Genomic DNA, 19190 nt, shown 5'->3' with positions numbered 1-19190 from the left:
TCTTTGAAGTTCCAGAGGGAAGAGATAAATGCTTATTGTGAAAATTCAAGAACAGGACAGAAAGCCCAGAAATAAACTCACACACTTATGGTCAATTAATCTACAACAAAGGAGGCAAGAATATACAATGGAGAAAAGACAGTCTCTTCAGTAAGTGGTGCTGGGAAAACTGGACAGCTACATGTAAAATAAGAAATTAGAACACTGCCTAACACCATACACAAAAATAAACTCAAAATGCATAAAGACCTAAGTGTAAGACTAGATACTATAAAACTCTTAGAGGAAAACATAGAATACTTTTTGACATGAATCACAGTAATATCTTTTTGGATCCACCTCCTAGAGTAATGAAAATAAAAACAAAAATAAACAAATGGGGCCTAATGAAACTTACAATCTTTTGCATAGCAAAGGAAACCATAAACAAAACAAAAAGACAACTCACAGAATGGGAGAAAATATTTGCAAATGATGCAGCTGACAAGGGATTAATCTCCAAAGTATATAAACAGCTCATGCAGCTCAATATCAAAAAAAAGCCCAACCCAAAAAATGAGCAGAAAATCTAAATAGACATTTCTCCAAAGAAGACATACAGATGGCCAAAAATAACATGAAAAGATACTCAACATCGCTAATTATTAGAGAAATGCAAATCAAAACTACCATGAGGTATCACCTCACACCAGTCAGAATGGCCATCATCAAAAATCTACAAACATAGGGCTTCCCTGGTGGCGCAGTGGTTGAGAGTCCACCTGCCGATGCAGGGGACGTGAGTTCGTGCCCCGGTCCAGGAAGATCTCACATGCAGCGGAGTGGCTGGGCCCGTGAGCCATGGCTGCTGAGCCTGCGCGTCCGGAGCCTGTTCTCCGCAACGGGAGAGGCCACAGCAGTGAGAGGCCCGCCTACCAGTGTAAAAAGAAAAAAAAATCTACAAACATAGATGCTAGAGAGGGTGTGGAGAAAAGGGAACCCTCCTACACTGTTGGTGGGAATGTAAATTGGTGCAGCCACTATGAAGAACAGTATGATGGAGGTTCCTTAAAAAACTAAAAATAGAACTACAATATGACCCGGCAATCCCACTCCTGGGCATATATCTGGAGAAAACCATAATTCTAAAAGAAACATGCATCCCAATGTGCACTGCAGCACTATTTACAGTAGCCAAGACACTGAAGCAACCTAAACGTCCACTGACAGAGAAATGGATAAAGATGTGGTACATATATACAATGGAACATTACTCAGCCATAATAAAAAGAATGAAATAATGCCGTTTGCAGCAACATAGATAGACCTAGAGATTGTCATACTGAGTGAAGTAAGTCAGACGAAGACAAAAATATGATATCACTTATATGTGAGTCTAAAAAAATGATACAAATGAACTTATTTACAAAACAGAAAGATTGACAGACTTCAAAAATGAACTTATGTTTACCAAAGGGGGAAGGTTGCGGGGGGGAGGGATTAACATACACACACTACTATATATAAAACAGATAATCAACAAGGACCTACTGTATAACATAGGGAACTCTACTCAGTACTCTGTAATAACCTATATGGGGAAAGAATCTGAAAAAATTAGATACATGTATATGTGTAACTGAATCACTCTGCTGTACATCTAACACAATATTGTAAATCAACTATACTCGAATATGAAAATTAAGAAGAAATTCAAAAGTCACTGAAAATACCCGATGCAGAAAATGAAAGTAATCCATGATCTACTCCCTTAGAGATAGTTTACTGTTGACAGTTCGGTCAACTGTCTCCTAGCCTTTCGAGGCACTATCCACATCTATCATTTATTTATCTATATTAGACAGTAAGGTTGGAATATTTTTATCTTAACTGCTGACCTGAAAATTTGTCACAGATTAAAGCTGGAGAAACACCTTAATAAATGATTGAGTTGAACGGTAAACCCTTAAACGTATTGGCCAAGGTGTAGGTTGATACCCTATTCAGAGAATAGGGCAGAATTGCTCTTTGTGAGACAAGGAGAGGAGTTCTTCCTTTTTCATTTAAAAATGGGTAGAGGGCAGAGTTGAGAAGACATAATCAGGGGGAAATAAATGAGGGGGTGTAGAAAGGAGGTTGTGAGACTGTACGGAGGAGTGAAGAGATTTCATGGTGCTGAGGTAACAAGAAGCAGAGACCAGGGTCTCTCATGGGGTGTTTCATGCCATTTGTGTGCAGTGGTGGTGCCACCTCTTCCATGGCCCCCAGTAGTTTAGTAAAGATTGTTATATCCACAGAATGCTTCCTATGAGTGAGCTTTCCTTGTGAAAACAGGTCCTGGGGCTGAGTGTCTAAACCATATTGAAGCTATGGAGGGAGTCCACACCAGAGGGGGCCATGAGACGTAAGTCCCTTCCTTCTTTGCTGCCTGATCCCCTTGAACTCACAGAACATTCGGGGAAGTTTTAGAATCTATAGGACTTGAAATTGGAGATGGGTGTTGAACCACTTTATCTTTAAAGGTCAGAAAGACCCCAGATAACATCTGGGTTATAATTATTCTAATCCAAACCATGATGGTGAGGCCTCTCCCCAGTCTTCTTTATTAAGATGGAATTCCCTACAAAGACTGTCCCTCAGATATTTCTAACAGTTTTTTGGTACCTAACATCTGCTAAGGAAAATGTCCCTGGGGTTCTTCCCTTCTGGTCCTCTCTTCCTGTCAAAGTGCCCCTCCTTGCTCTGGGGATGAAACTCACCATCTTCATTTCACAGGACATAGGAGCCCTCTGGCAGTGACAACTGGCGACCAGCACGGACATAAGCTCTCCAGTAATTTCTCCTCGATCTGCTGACCTTACAGAAGGACAGGGACTAATGGAAGGGAAGTCCAATATGAAAAATAAATTGTTGCTGCAGCTCGTGTCCAGCCTGCTTTGGGTCCCCTGTGGGCTGAGCCAATTTCCTGACTTACCAGCTTGTCTCCATGTGATAGGGCACAGGTCAGGGCTCCTGGTCTCTCATAATCTCCCATTTTCAAACCCAGAAAAGAGGAAAATGTTCTCCTTATCTCAGTCTAATTCTTGCTCACTAGGTCCCCATTTTCCATCTCAAGATGAATCTCTTCCTAGTATGGAGAACATCCATTGCTTGCACGGAAACCCAACTCCTATATACAAGAATGAGATCTAACTCTGTATCACCAGGAAGACAATCACAAAGACGATGCTTTATCCATCATATGCGTTAGATAGACTTACCCTTGGCTAACTTGATGTAGTATTATTTTTATAAAAGAAATATATAAAATAACTACAATACAATTTTCCACTTCCATTTCATTAGACAATGTATTTTGTACATCATTCCAAATACGTACATATTCACATCATTCTTTTCAATAGCTGCATGCTATTCCATTAAATGGTTATACTACAGTTTTTTTATTTTGCTTTGTTTTTTTGCAGTACGCGGGCCTCTCACTGTTGCGGCCCCTCCCGATGCGGAGCACAGGCTCCAGACGCACAGGCTCAGCGGCCATGGCTCACAGGCCCAGCCGCTCTGCAGCATGTGGGATCCTCCCGGACCAGGGCACGAACCCATGTCCCCTGCATCAGCAGGCGGACTCCCAACCACTGTACCACCAGGGAAGCCCTATACTATAGTTTTCTGATGAACATTTTGGTAATTTTTTTGATATTGCAACAAGTATTTATTTCAAAAATACCTTAATAGATAATGTAAATTTAATATGTACTCCACCATATACCATCCAATACTTTTTCATTGTGGTTAAACATACATAAAATTTACCATTTTAACCATTTTTTAAGTATATAGCTCTGTGGCATTTAATACATTCACAGTGTCATACAACCATCACCTCCATACATCTTCAGGACTTTTCATCTTCCCCAACTGAAACTCTATGTCCTTTAAACATTAACTCCATTCTCTCTTCCCTCCAGATCCTGGCAACCACTAACCTACTTTCTGCCTCTATGAATTTGACTATTCCAGGTACCTAGTATAAGTGGAATCATACCATATTTGTCCTTTTGTGACTGGCTTATTTCTCAGTATAATGTTTTCAGGGTTCACTCATGTTGTAGCATGTGTTAAAATTTTCTTCCTTTTTAAGGCTGAATAAAATTTCATTGTATGTATGTACAGTTGGCCCTTAAACAACTGAGCGGTTAGGGACACCAACCCTCTGTGCAGTCAAAAATCTGCATATAACTTGTAGTTGGCACTCCATGTCCAAGGTTCCTCTATATCTGCTATTTCACATCCACAGATTTAACCAACTACAGATCATGCAGTACTACAGTATTTAGTACTGAAAAAAATCCGTGTATAAATGGACCCAGGCAGTTCAAACCTATGTTGCTCAAGGGTCAAACTGTAAAATATTTTGTTTATCCATTCACAGATGGACACTTGGGTTGCTTTTACCTTTGGCTATTATGAATAATAATGTGATGTGAACATAGGTGTACAGATATCTGTGTGAGTCCCTGCTTTCATATCTTTTGGGTATATACCCAGAAGTGGAATTGCTGGATCATGTGAAATTACCATGTTCCATTAAGTTACTATGTTTAATTATTTTTTTTTTTTGAGGAGCTACCATACTTTTTTCCACAGTGCATTTGGGTCATTTTTAATAATATAAAAACAGCTTTAGGGGACTTCCCTGGCAGTCCAGTGGTTAAGAATCCGTGCTTCCACTGCGGGGGTCACGGGTTCAATCCCTGGTCATGGAACTAAGATCCTGCATGCCACGCGGTGCAGCAAAAACAAAACAAAACCAGCTTTATACATATAACTCTGAATATTCATGCAAATAGAATAAAGTCCTAAAAGTGTAGAAGTGAAATTACTGAGTCAGAAATATTTTAATCAGTATTGCCAAATTTACCTCCCCAAAGATTATATTAATTTACATTCCTACCTACAGTGCCGAAATTTCTACTTTACAAATTTTTCATTATCAACTCTTTTCATCTTTGCCAAGATGATCAGGTGAAATCTTTAAGCCTGTTTAGTTTTATGTTTCCGTATTTATTAATGAGATTGAACAAGATTTTTCATTGTTTTCTGCCCATTTGTATTTGTTCATCTGTGGTTTCCTTATTTACATCCTTTGTCACTTTTTCTATTGGGTTGTCTTTCTCTTAGTGACTAAAGAGAGCTAATCCCTTTTTGCTCACTAATGCAAAATGTTCTAATCCCTTTTTGCTCACTAATGCAAAATGTCAATATTAGCATTTACTAAAATACCACATATTACTGTTTGTTTTCCTATTCCACTGACATGCCTCTCTTTTACTAGGCTGTTAACATACTGTTTTATTATGGCTTCATATCACTTTTAAACACATGTTAAATCTAGCCCTTCCCTCTAGTACCCTTATTTTAATTTTGTTGTTGTTCTTGGTTTTCACTTGCACATTCTTTCAGATAAACTTTAGAAACATTTGGTCAAGTATATTAAAATTCTACTGGGAATTATATTCCAATAAAAATGTTTAAAAAAATTCTACTGGGTTGTCATTGAATTTATGGATTAATCTAGGGAAATTGACATCTCAAAATACTGAGTCTTTTTATGCAGAAACAAGACATTTTTATCTATTAGTCATTTTAATTTATGGTTATCTCTTGATTACCCTCAGTTGCAGACAACCCTTAATTTCAAGTTTTTGTTGAGAATCACCTGTTCTGCTTGATTGGCTCCTCTGTTTTCCTTAACTGCCTTTATTAATTTTTTGCGGTACGCGGGCCTCTCACTGATGTGGCCTCTCCGTTGCGGAGCACAGGCTCCAGACGCGCAGGCCTAGCGGCCATGGCTCACGGGCCTATGCGCTCCGCGCCATGTGGGATCTTCCCGGACCAGGGCACGAACCCGTGTACCCTGCACCGGCAGGCGGACTCTCAACCACTGCGCCACCAGGGAAGCCCCTTAACTGCCTTTATCGTCATCATCTATATACAAACTGTAACTGATTAGGAATTTGGAAGCAAGAAGTTTGGAAGAAAATACCTAATTAAATTTCTACCTGAGGACTTCCCTGGTGGCATGGTGGTTGAGAATCTGCCTGCCAATGCGGGGGACACGGGTTCAAGCCCTGGCCCCGGAAGATCCCACATGCCACGGAGCAACTAAGCCCGTGCGCCACAACTACTGAAGCCCATGTGCCTAAAGCCCACGATCCGCAATAAGAGAAGCCACGGCAATGAGAAGCCCATGCATCGCAACGAAGAGTAGTCCCCACTCGGCGCAACTAGAGAAAGCCGGCGCACAGCAACAAAGACCCAACGCAGCCAAAAATAAAATAAATAAATTTATAAAAAAAAAATTTCTACCTGAGAAGAATGTAGATAGAGACATAGCAACGATCTTGGCAGATGTTCTTTCAAAATGTGTTTCTCCTCAATTTAAAAATGTTCCCTGGTCCTTCTTGAGGTAGAGAAAGCAGAGTGTAAAAGGCAGGAATAGTGGACAAATTCCTAGTTCCTATAGAATCAGAAGTTCCATGGGTGGCTTCTTTATTTTATTTCAAATGTTGTGAATTCTTAGAAAATGAGATGTACTCATGACTAAGCATGAGTAAAAAGGAACTCTAAACCAAAATATAATGACATTTTGGGACATGTAGAATTCTATATATATAACCTCCTCCAGTGGTGTGAATAACTGCCTACTGACAATATTCCAAATGGAAGACAGGAAATTAGAACACTTTTTAAAAGTAGAATAAAATTTGGGTAAATGAAATGTGAGGAAGATGAGTCAATCTCCTATGAACCTATTTTTGATGCATTCATAAACACCAAGACAGTGTAATACAAATGATTTACATTATTTGTATCTCCTTAAAGATTGATAAATTTCTTTTATACTGTACAATTTACAGTATAAATCCAAAGAATTAAATACATATATTTTAAAGTAAATCTATAGTAAATTTACAGGAAAAGGCCAAAGAACGAAATAAAAGTATTTTTAACAATGTCACAATCACCACTAGAGGGTACAATAAGCAACCTTTCTTCCACATAGTGGAGCAGAAGAATATTACCGAGAAATAAAAGGCAATTTAGAATCACAGTACTTAAAGCAACCTCCACAGGTCATCTGGAAGAGAAAGGGCATTTAGAAATGTTCATCAGATTTGACATCTAACCAAGGGCAGAAGGTACCAAGTGATTTTCAAGGGCAGTGTTTATCTTAGGTAAAAGTAAAGTCAGTTTATGAAGGCATACAGAACTGTTTCTAAAGTAATTTAACAGGAAAAAAAAAGCCTTTTATACTTACATGTAACTGTGCATCCATCTCACTCGGCAAGGCTGTTGATTAAAGCTTCTCCTAGAGTGATTTTACTCTGGAAAGATAAACTCCATGAGGACTTAGAGAACAACATGATTACACAGACTTTCAGAACCTCAGCAAGATCCACGTTGGCAATAAAAGAAAGGAGAACATTTTCAAACCAGCTAGTGATGATTGGCATGACCAGATGCAGGGAACATGAATTCCTCACTTCAAATATTTCACCAAGCTGGTGGAGCCCATGTCGTGAAAAATAAATGCATTTCTCATTAGAATTCCAAGAACAGCAGTTTTTTGTTTAAGTTGAACCATCTCATCCAATAAACCACCTAATCTGCTGTAATTGTTCCTGGGGAAAAAAATCCTTTCTTTAATACAGGATTTCCCCTATTTCCCATTATAAACATGCTTTCAACCTTCAAATTGTGAATGCTATTCTGTGTTCCAGAATAATTGTGCTTCTTAAGAGAAACACACCAATCTTTGCAAAATAGGAGAAAATAAGACAAGCAAAGCTCATTATAAGGAGGAAAATTTGTACATTTTTTTCAACTATTTTTTCTAAGCATAACATTGCTTAACAGGTATATAGCACTTTATAATGTATAATGTACCTTTACAATAATCTTTTGATCTAGGCAGGTACGTATTTTTATTCACAGCTTCTGAGTGATGAAATGGAGACTTGGGGTGGTGAAAGCCTTACCCAAAGTCTCTCAGTAAAGGATGGAGCTGGGAGAATAGAATCTGGACTCCTTAATCCAGTCCTATTGTCACTGTACTCTGGCCCCATGCATCTGTAAGGATTCAGTGTCAGAAATCCCTTTAATGTCACATTTACATTTCTCTGAAGGAAATTCAGACTTAATATGTGAAGGATACTCTATTTGGCTGAGAATGTTCCTGTGTTTGTGCTCAGAGTGTCCAGTAACTAACTGTTTTGATTTCTCGGTCATATTAGTTTCCCAGATCCATTTCATCATTTGGATATGAGACCCCAGGCAGTGTATCACTGAAGGATTATTTCTTCAGAGGCTGAAGTCCCTTGACCTTCATTATTACCCTGCATTAACCTGTCTTGTTTTACTGATTACCTGGAAACCATTCTCAAAATGTACAAAGTTGTTGACTGTATGCTTAAGTCTTTATAGCATTTGTTAAAACATTAAAATAGTTTACAGTGTGGGCTTATATTATTACTCAAAAATTTTAATGCACACATATAAGAGGTAGAAAAATATCATATTTTTATATTTTAATATCTTGAACAGCAATAACACTAGTGAGATCTAGGGAAAAAATGCAACAATGTCTTCTAACACGAATCATAATACGTAGATAGACTGCTATACACCTACTCTTTCTTAAAATATTTGGTTTACATCCAAATCTTGAACTTAACATGGCCACTGGATCACTTTTAAGAGATTTTCAAGATGTTGTTTGTAATTTCACATGAACTTGATGAGGGTTTAAAACTTTGATCATCTCTAAGATTTTTGCCATATCTATATGCCATCTGTACTATTATTTACCGTATACATGTATATACATATGTTCATAAAACTTGATTCTCATTACTTTTCTTATACTAAAATAAATGTGTAATTTTAAACTTTAAAAATGTTTTTTCATAATGTATTTAAAATAATCTTGGATAGCATATTTGATCAGTGTACCACATTTTGTGAGTCACTGGTCTAGGTGAAAGAGTTTTGAACTAAGAAATAGAGGCCTGGATTGTGCATAAACATTACCATTTTCTAACTTTGATCACTGAGCAAGTCAATGGACCTCCCTGAGTCTGAACCTTATAAAGCTGTGAGGATTAAAGAACTAATGACATAGAGATCTTTGCACATGCAATGTACTTAAATGTTAGTTTCCATCCCTTTAAGGGAATTCAACTGATTAAAGACAATGTTTACCCAAGTTAAGATAGTGTGATATGAGTCCAAATACCTTCTTCTCTGTGTAATTCTTATCCACAAGATAAGCAACAAAATACTGATAAAAGACCCAGGAGCTACTTCAGAGAGGCCAGGCTATTAATAAAACCAGGTGAGGAGGCAAATCCCCATTGTAAATGCATTGTAACACAATTATTCATCACATTCTGTGAGTAACCCTACTTTTCTTTTCAAGGTTGCAAGAACAGAGGCCCACTAAAAAGCTCACATCAATGGGGAATGGGGCTGTTCTAGGTATTCAGAGGTCTCATGGAATACAAGGACACCTAAAGGCATTCAGCTAGGTCTCGTGTCACCTAGAACTGGAAAACCAACTTTAGTCTTTCAGAGGCTTTGTGGTCTCTTCTCTGTCTCATGTCTGCTCCTTTGGGTTTCTTTTTCTCATTGCTGTTTCCTCTGCTCACTCATCTTTCTCATGACTCCAAATTGGCAGTAAGAGGAATCTATCTGGTCAAGCTTATATATTTCCATGAAGCCAGAGGTCTTTGGTTAACCAATGGATCAGCTCTTCTGAAAATCCACTTCAGGAACAATGAGCTGTGAGGGGAGGAGAAATGTATTTCATTTATTCGGTCAGGAATATATAAATTCCTTCCACTACCCAACCCTCCCACCCAAGGTATTAGTAACATTTTGCTAGGGGTTGGTCATGGGGCATACCGAAAAGAACTAGAGGGGAGCATGATTTTAAGATTGGTGTTTTCATATGATATATCACATGTCTGAAAAATATCCTGTCAGTACATCATACTTTACTCTTTTTAAGGATGTTACCCCAGATTGTTTTGGCTCTCAAGTTAAATCAATAATCCTTTCCTGGCCCAGGTCACATTCATACCTTAAAATTTAAGAGAAAAAAATGTTTTTCAGAGAAATTGTATTTGTGAATCAGACTCCTCTACCTGGAGAAACACACCCCCACAAGACTTTCCTCGTGGGACTAAGTAAGTAGTATTAATACCTACTGTGATGGCTCCCTGGCTTTGACAAATGTTATAATGACATATTTTATTTCTTAAGCAATGAATCAGTAGTTGTTCTTCTCTCCCCACACCGCCCCCCGAAATGTTGATATCCCATCATGCAGATCGAGGCTAATAACACTCAATACTGTTACTGAACTCAGGTCCGGCTGCTCACTGCTCAAAAATCAATACGCAAGAGGCAAGTGTTGGTAGAAATGGAAAACAATGCTTTTAATCAGAAAGCCAGCAATCTGGGGAGAAGGTGGACTCAGTATCCCCAAAAACTAACTCCAGAGATTCTGCTCGGCCATGAAGGTTTTTGAAGGGAAAAGGGCAGTAATCTCAATCATTGAGATAAGGGGTCAGAGCTGTCGCCATCCCCTACTGCATCCAGGCTTGTCACCCTTTTGTGATCTTTCTTTAGTTGCTATCTTGTTCACACAGTGTGTTTGGAGACTGCCAAAAGGGAAGCTAGGGAAGAGATATGGTCATCTGTTAATTACTTATTCTTCACTGCTCCTTCTTTGATCTATGGAAAGAACCAACAGGTTAGGCAAGGTATTGGGTGATCAAAAGATGTGAAAGGTGAGCTTGGGCAGGAGATGAGTAGAACATGGGGGTGCTGGTTTAAGGTTAGTTACAATATAGATTTGCTAAAGTGACAAGACAAAGGGGCCTCCTGCAGAGAGCTCTTTCCCACAAAGAGCTCTTTCCCGCCAAAAGCTGCTTACAAATACCATTTGTCAGAATATCATTCCATTTCTATGGGATTATGGGTGAAGGTCCATCTTCTGTAATTTCTTCTTGCCGACATAGGATACCATATTCTTAAGAGTCGGAATATATCGATATGGGTCTGTAGCATCTCTTTTTGACAGTTTTAGTTGCCCATTTACATATATGGGCAGAACAAGTTAAAATTATTTTGATGTCCACAAAGATAGACTATTATGAGCAATAGTATTAATCCCATTCTCGCAAGGCCAGTTCTTGGAATTGTGCTAGCCGTAGATTCAGTACTGCTTAAGACGGAAGAGATTATGTCATGGATGCAGTCTGGTCATCATGCAGCTTTTTCCCTTTGGTGGCAGTTATAGTATCTGTAAAACAACTCAGGAATGTGCATCAGACACTGAGTCTGTGACTCTATTGTCCTAATTAGTAACTGCTTGAGTCTTCGTTTTGTGACTCAGAGAGGCCTGGGAGACTGGCTTTTCTACAAACAAGAGGTAGGGCACATGCAGGGCTCTGCTCAGTTCTAATACCATCAGTTAAAGAAATGAATATTCATATTTTCAGTATTATTTTATATATACTGAGTGAATTCAATGCAAAATAAGTAACTTCCTCATGCAAAATTTTGCTAGACTCTTGACATGAAGATATGGGTCTCAAACTCTAGCATGCCTAAGAATCAGCTTAAAGATTCCTATCCACTAGGTCTGAGAGAGCACCAAGAAAACTTTTAATAAAGTTTTGCACCCAGATTTTATGGGTGCAAGTGGTCTGAGAACCACACTTTGAGAAACATTTTCGAGGAAACGTGCATGAATGAGAAGAATCTAAACGAGTTCCTTTGGGCATGATCTGGTTTCTGCTTTCTGCAAAGAGATCATCACACCATGTACTTTGTATTTGGGACACTCATGCACTAGCTGTACTTACTTAAGTCCCACTTACCTACTTTGAAATTATTATATAACAACTGATTTTTCAAAAACAAGGTTTCTTAGTGCCTAGGGAGAGAGCCTGGATCCTACCTAGTTAAGTATAACCAGGCCAAGCTGGTGCACTGGGATTCTGGTGTTGGTTTTGTGTTAGTCCACAACCCTTTAACATATATCACTTCAGTGATGTGCCATGCTTTCAGAGTATGCTGTGAAGAAAGCAGCTTTGTTCCATTTTGAAACAGGTGTTTTGCCAAGGGAAACGTGTCTTTTGAAATCAGGTACATTTTCTTGGGTGTTAGAATACATCATTGTAGCAAATGATTATAAAAATGCTATGATAGTCTTTGGGGCTATTTTAAAATGTCATACCATATGATTTTTGAATCATAAAAACTTCCTAGTGATACCACAATATTGTATGACTGAAGTCCTTAAGATATTCTGAAGTCCACAGGGGTTTTTCGTGTCTCTAAAGGGAAAATGTGGGAAAACTGAAGGTATGTGATAGCATAAGAGACTTTGGGTTGTTTATCATAAAGATCTCCTGGGTTTTAAATGGAATTTTTAAAATGATTGTTCCAACCTGACAAAGAATTTAGACAACAACAAAGGCAAACTTATTTTCCAAAGTTAAACCTGTGCTTTTACATCTAATGCTTCCTGCATGCTGGTTATAATTCTCCTTTATTCTCTACCTTTACATTTAATGCTCATTTGGGGTCCTTTAAACGCTTTTTTCTGCTTTAAATCTTCTCTTCTTAGCCATGGCCAAACTTGTCTTTGTGCTTTTTATTTCTCTAGACCATGAAGAAAGTTAGATTCTGAACTTCTTTATTTTCCTTGATTTTCTCCTTGGAGATTTATGTTATCAGCCATACATTTTCGAATCAAAATTTCAGAAGTCTGTAATGATTTTAGATTTAACTCCTAATTGTTCCATATACTATTAAAGGAAATCACAATTTATTTTCTAAAACTAATTAAGTTTGTACGCCAAATATGCTTTTCATGGTGTCCCGGCTATGAAGTCTGTTCTTCTCCAGCCTCCAGTCTGAAATATTTCTACTTAGCCACACAGTTTCAGCCCAGAGCTCTTTCCTCTTGAAGTCTTTCCTGTGAATCGTTTGCCAACTTTGGTGTTCTGTGTCCTATTTTCCAATCTCTAGTCCTACAATTATCCTATGGTAATGTGATTGTTGACCTATCTCCACATTAGATAGTAGCTCATAGAAGGCAGGGAACTTACTTTAAAATCCACAGTGCCTAGTGCATTGCCTACTGCAGATAAAATGCCAAATAAATATATGAAAAAATATATCTTTATGAATTAGACTCAAACCCATACGTTCTGATCCACATAAACATTTAAACTTTTATTTTGGACAAGAAACACCTCTCTTCAAATGTAAGTCATAAATTTACCTGAGAAATGTGTTGCCAAACCACTTATTCAAATACAATTGCCTGTGGTATCATAGAACACAGTTCCTCAACTATGGCACTACTGACAACTTGGGCTGGATAATTCTGTGTTATGGGCGACTGTCCTGTGCATCATGTTTAGTATCATCTCTGGCCTCTACCCGGTAGAAGCCAGTAGCACCCCTAACCCCAGTTGTGACAACTAAACATGTCTCTAGACGTGGCCAAATGTCCTCTGGAGGGCAAAATAACCCTTGGTGAGATATACCACCCCAGAATGTTAAGTTTACCAACTTCATAGATTTCAAATATTATTAGAAATATAATCCTATTAACTCTACAAAATATTCACTTTTAAGTTGTAATTGCCCTTTTAAACTTCCAATTAGCTCACAATGTAAACAATGGCTCCTTAGCTTATATGACTGGTGTATGAGCTGGTATGGCTGGAAGTGTGTGGTTGGCTGGACATCTATCTCTCTCCAGGAGGTCAGCTTGTGCTTCCTTACAGCATGAGAGTCTCAGGGTAGCCAGACTTTTTACAATTTCCCATGAGCAGGTGTTTCAAGAGACCTGGACAGAAGCTGCAAGACATCTTAGGACCTAGCCTTAGAAGTACTGGAATGCCACTTTTGTTGCATTTTCTATAAAAGAATTCACTAAGTCCAGCCAGTTCAAGGGGGCGGGTAGAGAAAGAGAGGAATAGACACTACTTCTCTTGAGGAGAATGAAATATATTCACAGGGAGGGGAAGAAAATGATGGTGGCCATCTTGGAAACAAGCTACCAAATCCACCCAGGTTTAGGCAAAATGCTCTCTCTACTTTTCCATCCTTCCAGGATAGGTATTTCCACTCCTCACAGGTTTGTGTCAGCTCGATTTCTGGAAATGGACAACAGAAGACAAATGCTCCATTCAGATTCCTAAGATATTCCTTCACTTTGGACAACAGCTCTTTCTTTTCCCTCTTTTTTTGACAATTAAAATTTGGGGTCCTACTATAAAGACATCCCACTTTGGGGGAGGCATGCTAAACTCATTTATACAGTTTTGTTCTAATTCTTCTGAGATATCTTTCCGGAAATAACATTTGTCATCCTGGGGTAGGGGGAGGCACACAGTAAGCTGATAGAAATTTTTGTCCTAGAAGAATTCAGTCATGAGTTTTGTCTTGTCATAAATACAGACCATAAACAGGCATGGCTTTTGAGAGTGGTTTGGTGGGGAGAAGGTATGGAAGGAGAGGGGTCTAGGTATAAATTCCAGCTGCACCACTGTGAGGCCTAGGGTGAGTTCCTTAACTTCTCCGACCCTCATCCGTTCCCTTCTCTGGGAAGTGAGTGAACTATGCCTATCTTGAAGGTTTTTACCAAGTATTGATTATTGGCTCACAGTCCTCTATGGGTACCATGTTTTTGTACATCTTAGAGGCACTTACTGCCTTTGCTCCAGACTATCTTTTCAATAGCGAACAGATTTGGGGGATAGCAGCTCCCTCTGGGACAGAAAGCAGATTTCTTTCTTGACTGGGATAATAAGACAATGTTTATTTCCTGGGCAAAGGTCAGACAGGCTCACTGTCCATTATAAAGGATTCAGGTTTCCTAAGCTTGGAAGTGCAGTCAACGGCATTGCAGGAGTGAGGTGGCCGTTTCCTGTCACACTGTGGACATTCAGGCTTGAGGAGTTGATGCAAACGCTGACACTCTGGCTAATGCTATTGCTATGATTAATAGAGTCCTCTGTTTCTGACCCAGGAGTCTGTGCTTTGATGTTGGGTAGAGGCAGTGAGAGCAGCGGGCTTGAAGCTTCTCCTGCTCACTCTGCCTCCTTCTACTGTCTGTAGCACTTCCTAATCAGCCAGACCTAGAATGGGTGTTTTTTTCTGTCTTCCTCTCCTTGTGTTGATGGCATCTTCCTTATGCAAAACACCATGACTGGATTACCAGTCTCACCTTACAAAAGGAGGAGATAAAGCAGTTTAGAGACTGTTTGCTCTAGTTTTCTCCAAAAAAACTTGCTGAATTTTGGTGTCAAAAGCTGAATAGTAACACAATTTTTCCCTCTTTTTAGGGAGATGCCTAAATCTCCCCTAGGCAAATTTTTGGCAGAATGGAAGCAAGACTAGGATAAGAAAATGCATAATAGAAAATCTCATGAATATTTTTTAAAAGTCCCCATTATTACTAGCTCTCAAGAATTACAATGGAAGGAGTCCCATCTCCCAGTAACAGAATCATTCAGTATATCGTGGTTAAGGTTAGTAGCACTCCCTTTGCTCAGCACTTTTTTTTTTTTTGGCAGTTGGCTATTTCAAATCCCACATTTCTACCCTATTAAAAACCTCAGTGTCTTCCACGCCAGATAAAGGAACTGAACTTACAGAAACTTATTGAGCATTACAAAGGCATTCCTGCATATATTTCTACATACATGCTCTCTACAGCCATATCTGAGAGCTGGAAGATAAATCTTACCTAAATTCTCAATGGCATGGTCAGTTTCCTTAAGCACGGCTTAGATTGGTTGAAAAGCAGCTGAAAGAGAAAGGACACTTTCTAGCAATGTGATAAAGTACATTTTATTTCTATTTTGAGGAAGGTGTCACTTCAGATTTTCACCAGGATGAAGTTGGATTAATTCTCCCCATTTATGTGTAGTATTCAAACTATAACTCATATCACCAGAGACTGAAAATGTCTTTATGGACTCCACACTGCATCCTTTTCCTGGATCTAAAGCAAATCAATTCATTTTTCAAAAGGTGGAAATAAGGGAGGTCAGTCAGTATGTCCATCAACAACACTGAATCACCTTCTCCCTTCCCTTCTCAGGTGCTTCCTGAAAGTCATTTGAGTAGTTATTATTGTTCTCAATCTATCTCAGTTCAAAATATGGATCATTTACTAGGCAATTAGCATGGGCTGAGCAATGTGTGGAATATTAAATAAATACCTGGAGTTTATAACCTTGGTGTGTCAACTTGACACTTGAATGGAAAACAATATAAGGCAAAATAAAAACTGTACCAAAATATATAGTAAACCAAAAGAAATGAAAACATACACACACACACACACACACACACACACACACACACACACACACACACACACACACACACACACACACACACACACACACACACACACACACACACACATACTTCTATACAAATGTTCATAGCAGCTTTACTTGCATAGCCCCAAGCCTGAGATAACCTATATTAGTTTCCTACTGCTGTGTAACACAGTACCCTAAAATTTAGTTACTTCAAACAACAAACATTTATTGTCTCACAGTTTCTGTGGATCAGGAATTTGGGAGCAGCTTAACTGGGTGGTTCTGTTTCTGGGTCACCCATGAGGTTGCAGTCAAGCTGTCAAGGGGTTACAGTCATCTGAAGTCTGGCCTGAAACTGGATTTGCTTCCAACATGGCTCACTTATTGCTGTTGACAGGAGACTGCAGTTTCTCATTACATGGGTCCATAGGGCTGCTCGAGTTTCCTCACAGCATGGCAGCTAGCTTCCCCCAGAGTAGGTGAGAGAGTAAGGAGAAAGTCCAAAATCCTTTATAACCTAGTTTCGAAAGTTGCAGGCCTTCACTTCTGCTTTATTCTATTCATTAGAAATGAGTCACTAAGTCCAGTCCACATGGCAAAGGAGAGTGAAATTAGTCTCCACCTCTTGAAGGGAGCAGTATCAAAGAATTTGTGGATGTATTTTAAAATCATCACACAACCTAAGTGTCCATCAATAGGAGAATCCATAAAGAACTTGTATGTATATCATACAATGAAACACTGCTCAGCAATAAAAATGAAGTTTTGATACATGCAACAACATGGGTGAATGTCAAAATAATTATGCTAAGTGAAAGAAATCAGGCACAAAAGATGACATACCGTAGGATTTCATTTACATAAAATTCTAAAAACTGCATACTAAGCTATATATAGAGAAAGTAGATCAGCGGTTGCCTGGGGACTGGGTTTGGGGAGATGGAGTGCTGAAAGGAGGGAGGGAGGCATTTCAAAGGAGTGCAAAGAAACTTTATAAGATGATAGATATACTCATCTTGTTTATGGTAACAATTTTAGAGATGTGTAAATATGTCAAAACACATTAAATTGTAGGTTTTAAATGCGTGCAATTTATTGTATGTCAGTTATACCTTAATAAAGCGAAAAAAATGTATAGTAAAGAAAAATTTTCATTCATATGCCAATTATATTTTCCATAACTTTACTTTTTAGCTCTGTCTCTTTAGTGACGAATATAATAAGTAAGTCTGGAACTCTTATCCATTGCAAGATAGTTTTCAGCATGGTAGGAACTTATTAACCTCTTTTAACATAAGGTAATACTTCTGGGATTCTGTGTTCTTATTTGGTAAATCAACACATTTCAAGTTATTTTCATTTCAAAACTACTCCTTGAAGAATTTTTATAAAGCCAACAGTACCTATTTTGCTTTGTGTGTTTGTCCAAAATCAAACTAATTTCTTCCTCCACAAATATGCTTCTTTAGCTCAGTTTATTAAATCACCATTTACCCAGTACCATGACCTAGAAATATCTACTGCTTCTCCTTCATTGAAATCTTCTTCCCTAACCCATTTCTCACAACCTGTTTATTAATTCAACAAACATTCATTGAGCAACTACCACATGCCAGACTTTGTACTACTGTTAGGTATACAGTGGTGGGCAATTGTACCTGATTCCTCCCCTTATGCATCTTCCATATTTTAGTGGAGGATACAGTCTCTGAGTCTGGTCAGTTCTATACTGGAAATGCCTCTTGTGCCCTTTAGGTCCTGTATTCCCACTGCTACTGATTCAGTTTACATACTCATCATCTCTTGCCTAAACTGATTTTCTAATTGGTCTCTGTTATTTTTCTCTCCTCAGACTAGTTTGTCCTCCATATGGCTGCCAAAATCTCCCTTCTGAAACTCAGTTCTGATTACGTTATTCTCTGATTCAAATAATTTTTGATGGATGCATAGTACCAGCTGCATGAAATCTAAGTTCCTTCATGACTTGACTGCTACCAACTTACAGCCTCAATTTCACCAACTCAGTTCTCGAATTCATTCTAGCATACTGTACTACTCAAAGCTCCCCATCATGCTGGGTGTGCCCACATCTGCTTGCACACTTTGCTTCTGCTTGGAAATGACTTCTGACCTCTCCTTCACCCAGTAAATTCCAGTGCATCCTTCAAGACACTGTTCACACGAAACTCCTTTCTCAAGAACATCTACTTGTAAGCAGAAATTTACAGTTTCTCAAACTACTACAACATCTGTATGTTCTTATAATTTAGCACTTATCAAGGCATAGTGTAACTCAGTAATGAGAAAGAAAAAACCAGTCCTGTCTCCCAGCTAGGCCATGGTGTTTTCCTGCTGAACATAACCTTTTCAGAGAATACCAAAATAATTTGAGGTTATTTTGTGGCTAATCCACTGAATGGGTTGAAACAAAAACAAGAATCTTCCATAAACACATCTGAGCACAGACAAAAACAATACTGTGCTAACCACAAAAATGGCCACATCTCCCTCTTTCCCAGCTAATATGAGTTGCTGCTGCTTCTTAACCAGTTATACGTTTAACCGCATTCCATTACTCTCTCCTCCTAAAGAGCATTAAGATATCCACCCATAGAACTGCTTCCACTTTCTGGTGGCACCTAATCCAGAGCAAACCTCTGCTTCCTTGAACCTTCCCCTAAATTATTAACATGGCCAATATCCTATAACAAGTCTCCCCAACACCCTCTGAGGCTCCCCTTTGCTACATATGATGTGAGATTGAGGTGTCCCTCGCTGCAGTAA

This window comes from Neophocaena asiaeorientalis, unplaced genomic scaffold, assembly GCF_003031525.2.
Source record: "Neophocaena asiaeorientalis asiaeorientalis breed wild unplaced genomic scaffold, Neophocaena_asiaeorientalis_V1.1 scaffold113, whole genome shotgun sequence".
NCBI classification, from domain to species: Eukaryota; Metazoa; Chordata; class Mammalia; order Artiodactyla; family Phocoenidae; genus Neophocaena; species Neophocaena asiaeorientalis.
This window is presented reverse-complemented; position numbering follows the sequence as displayed.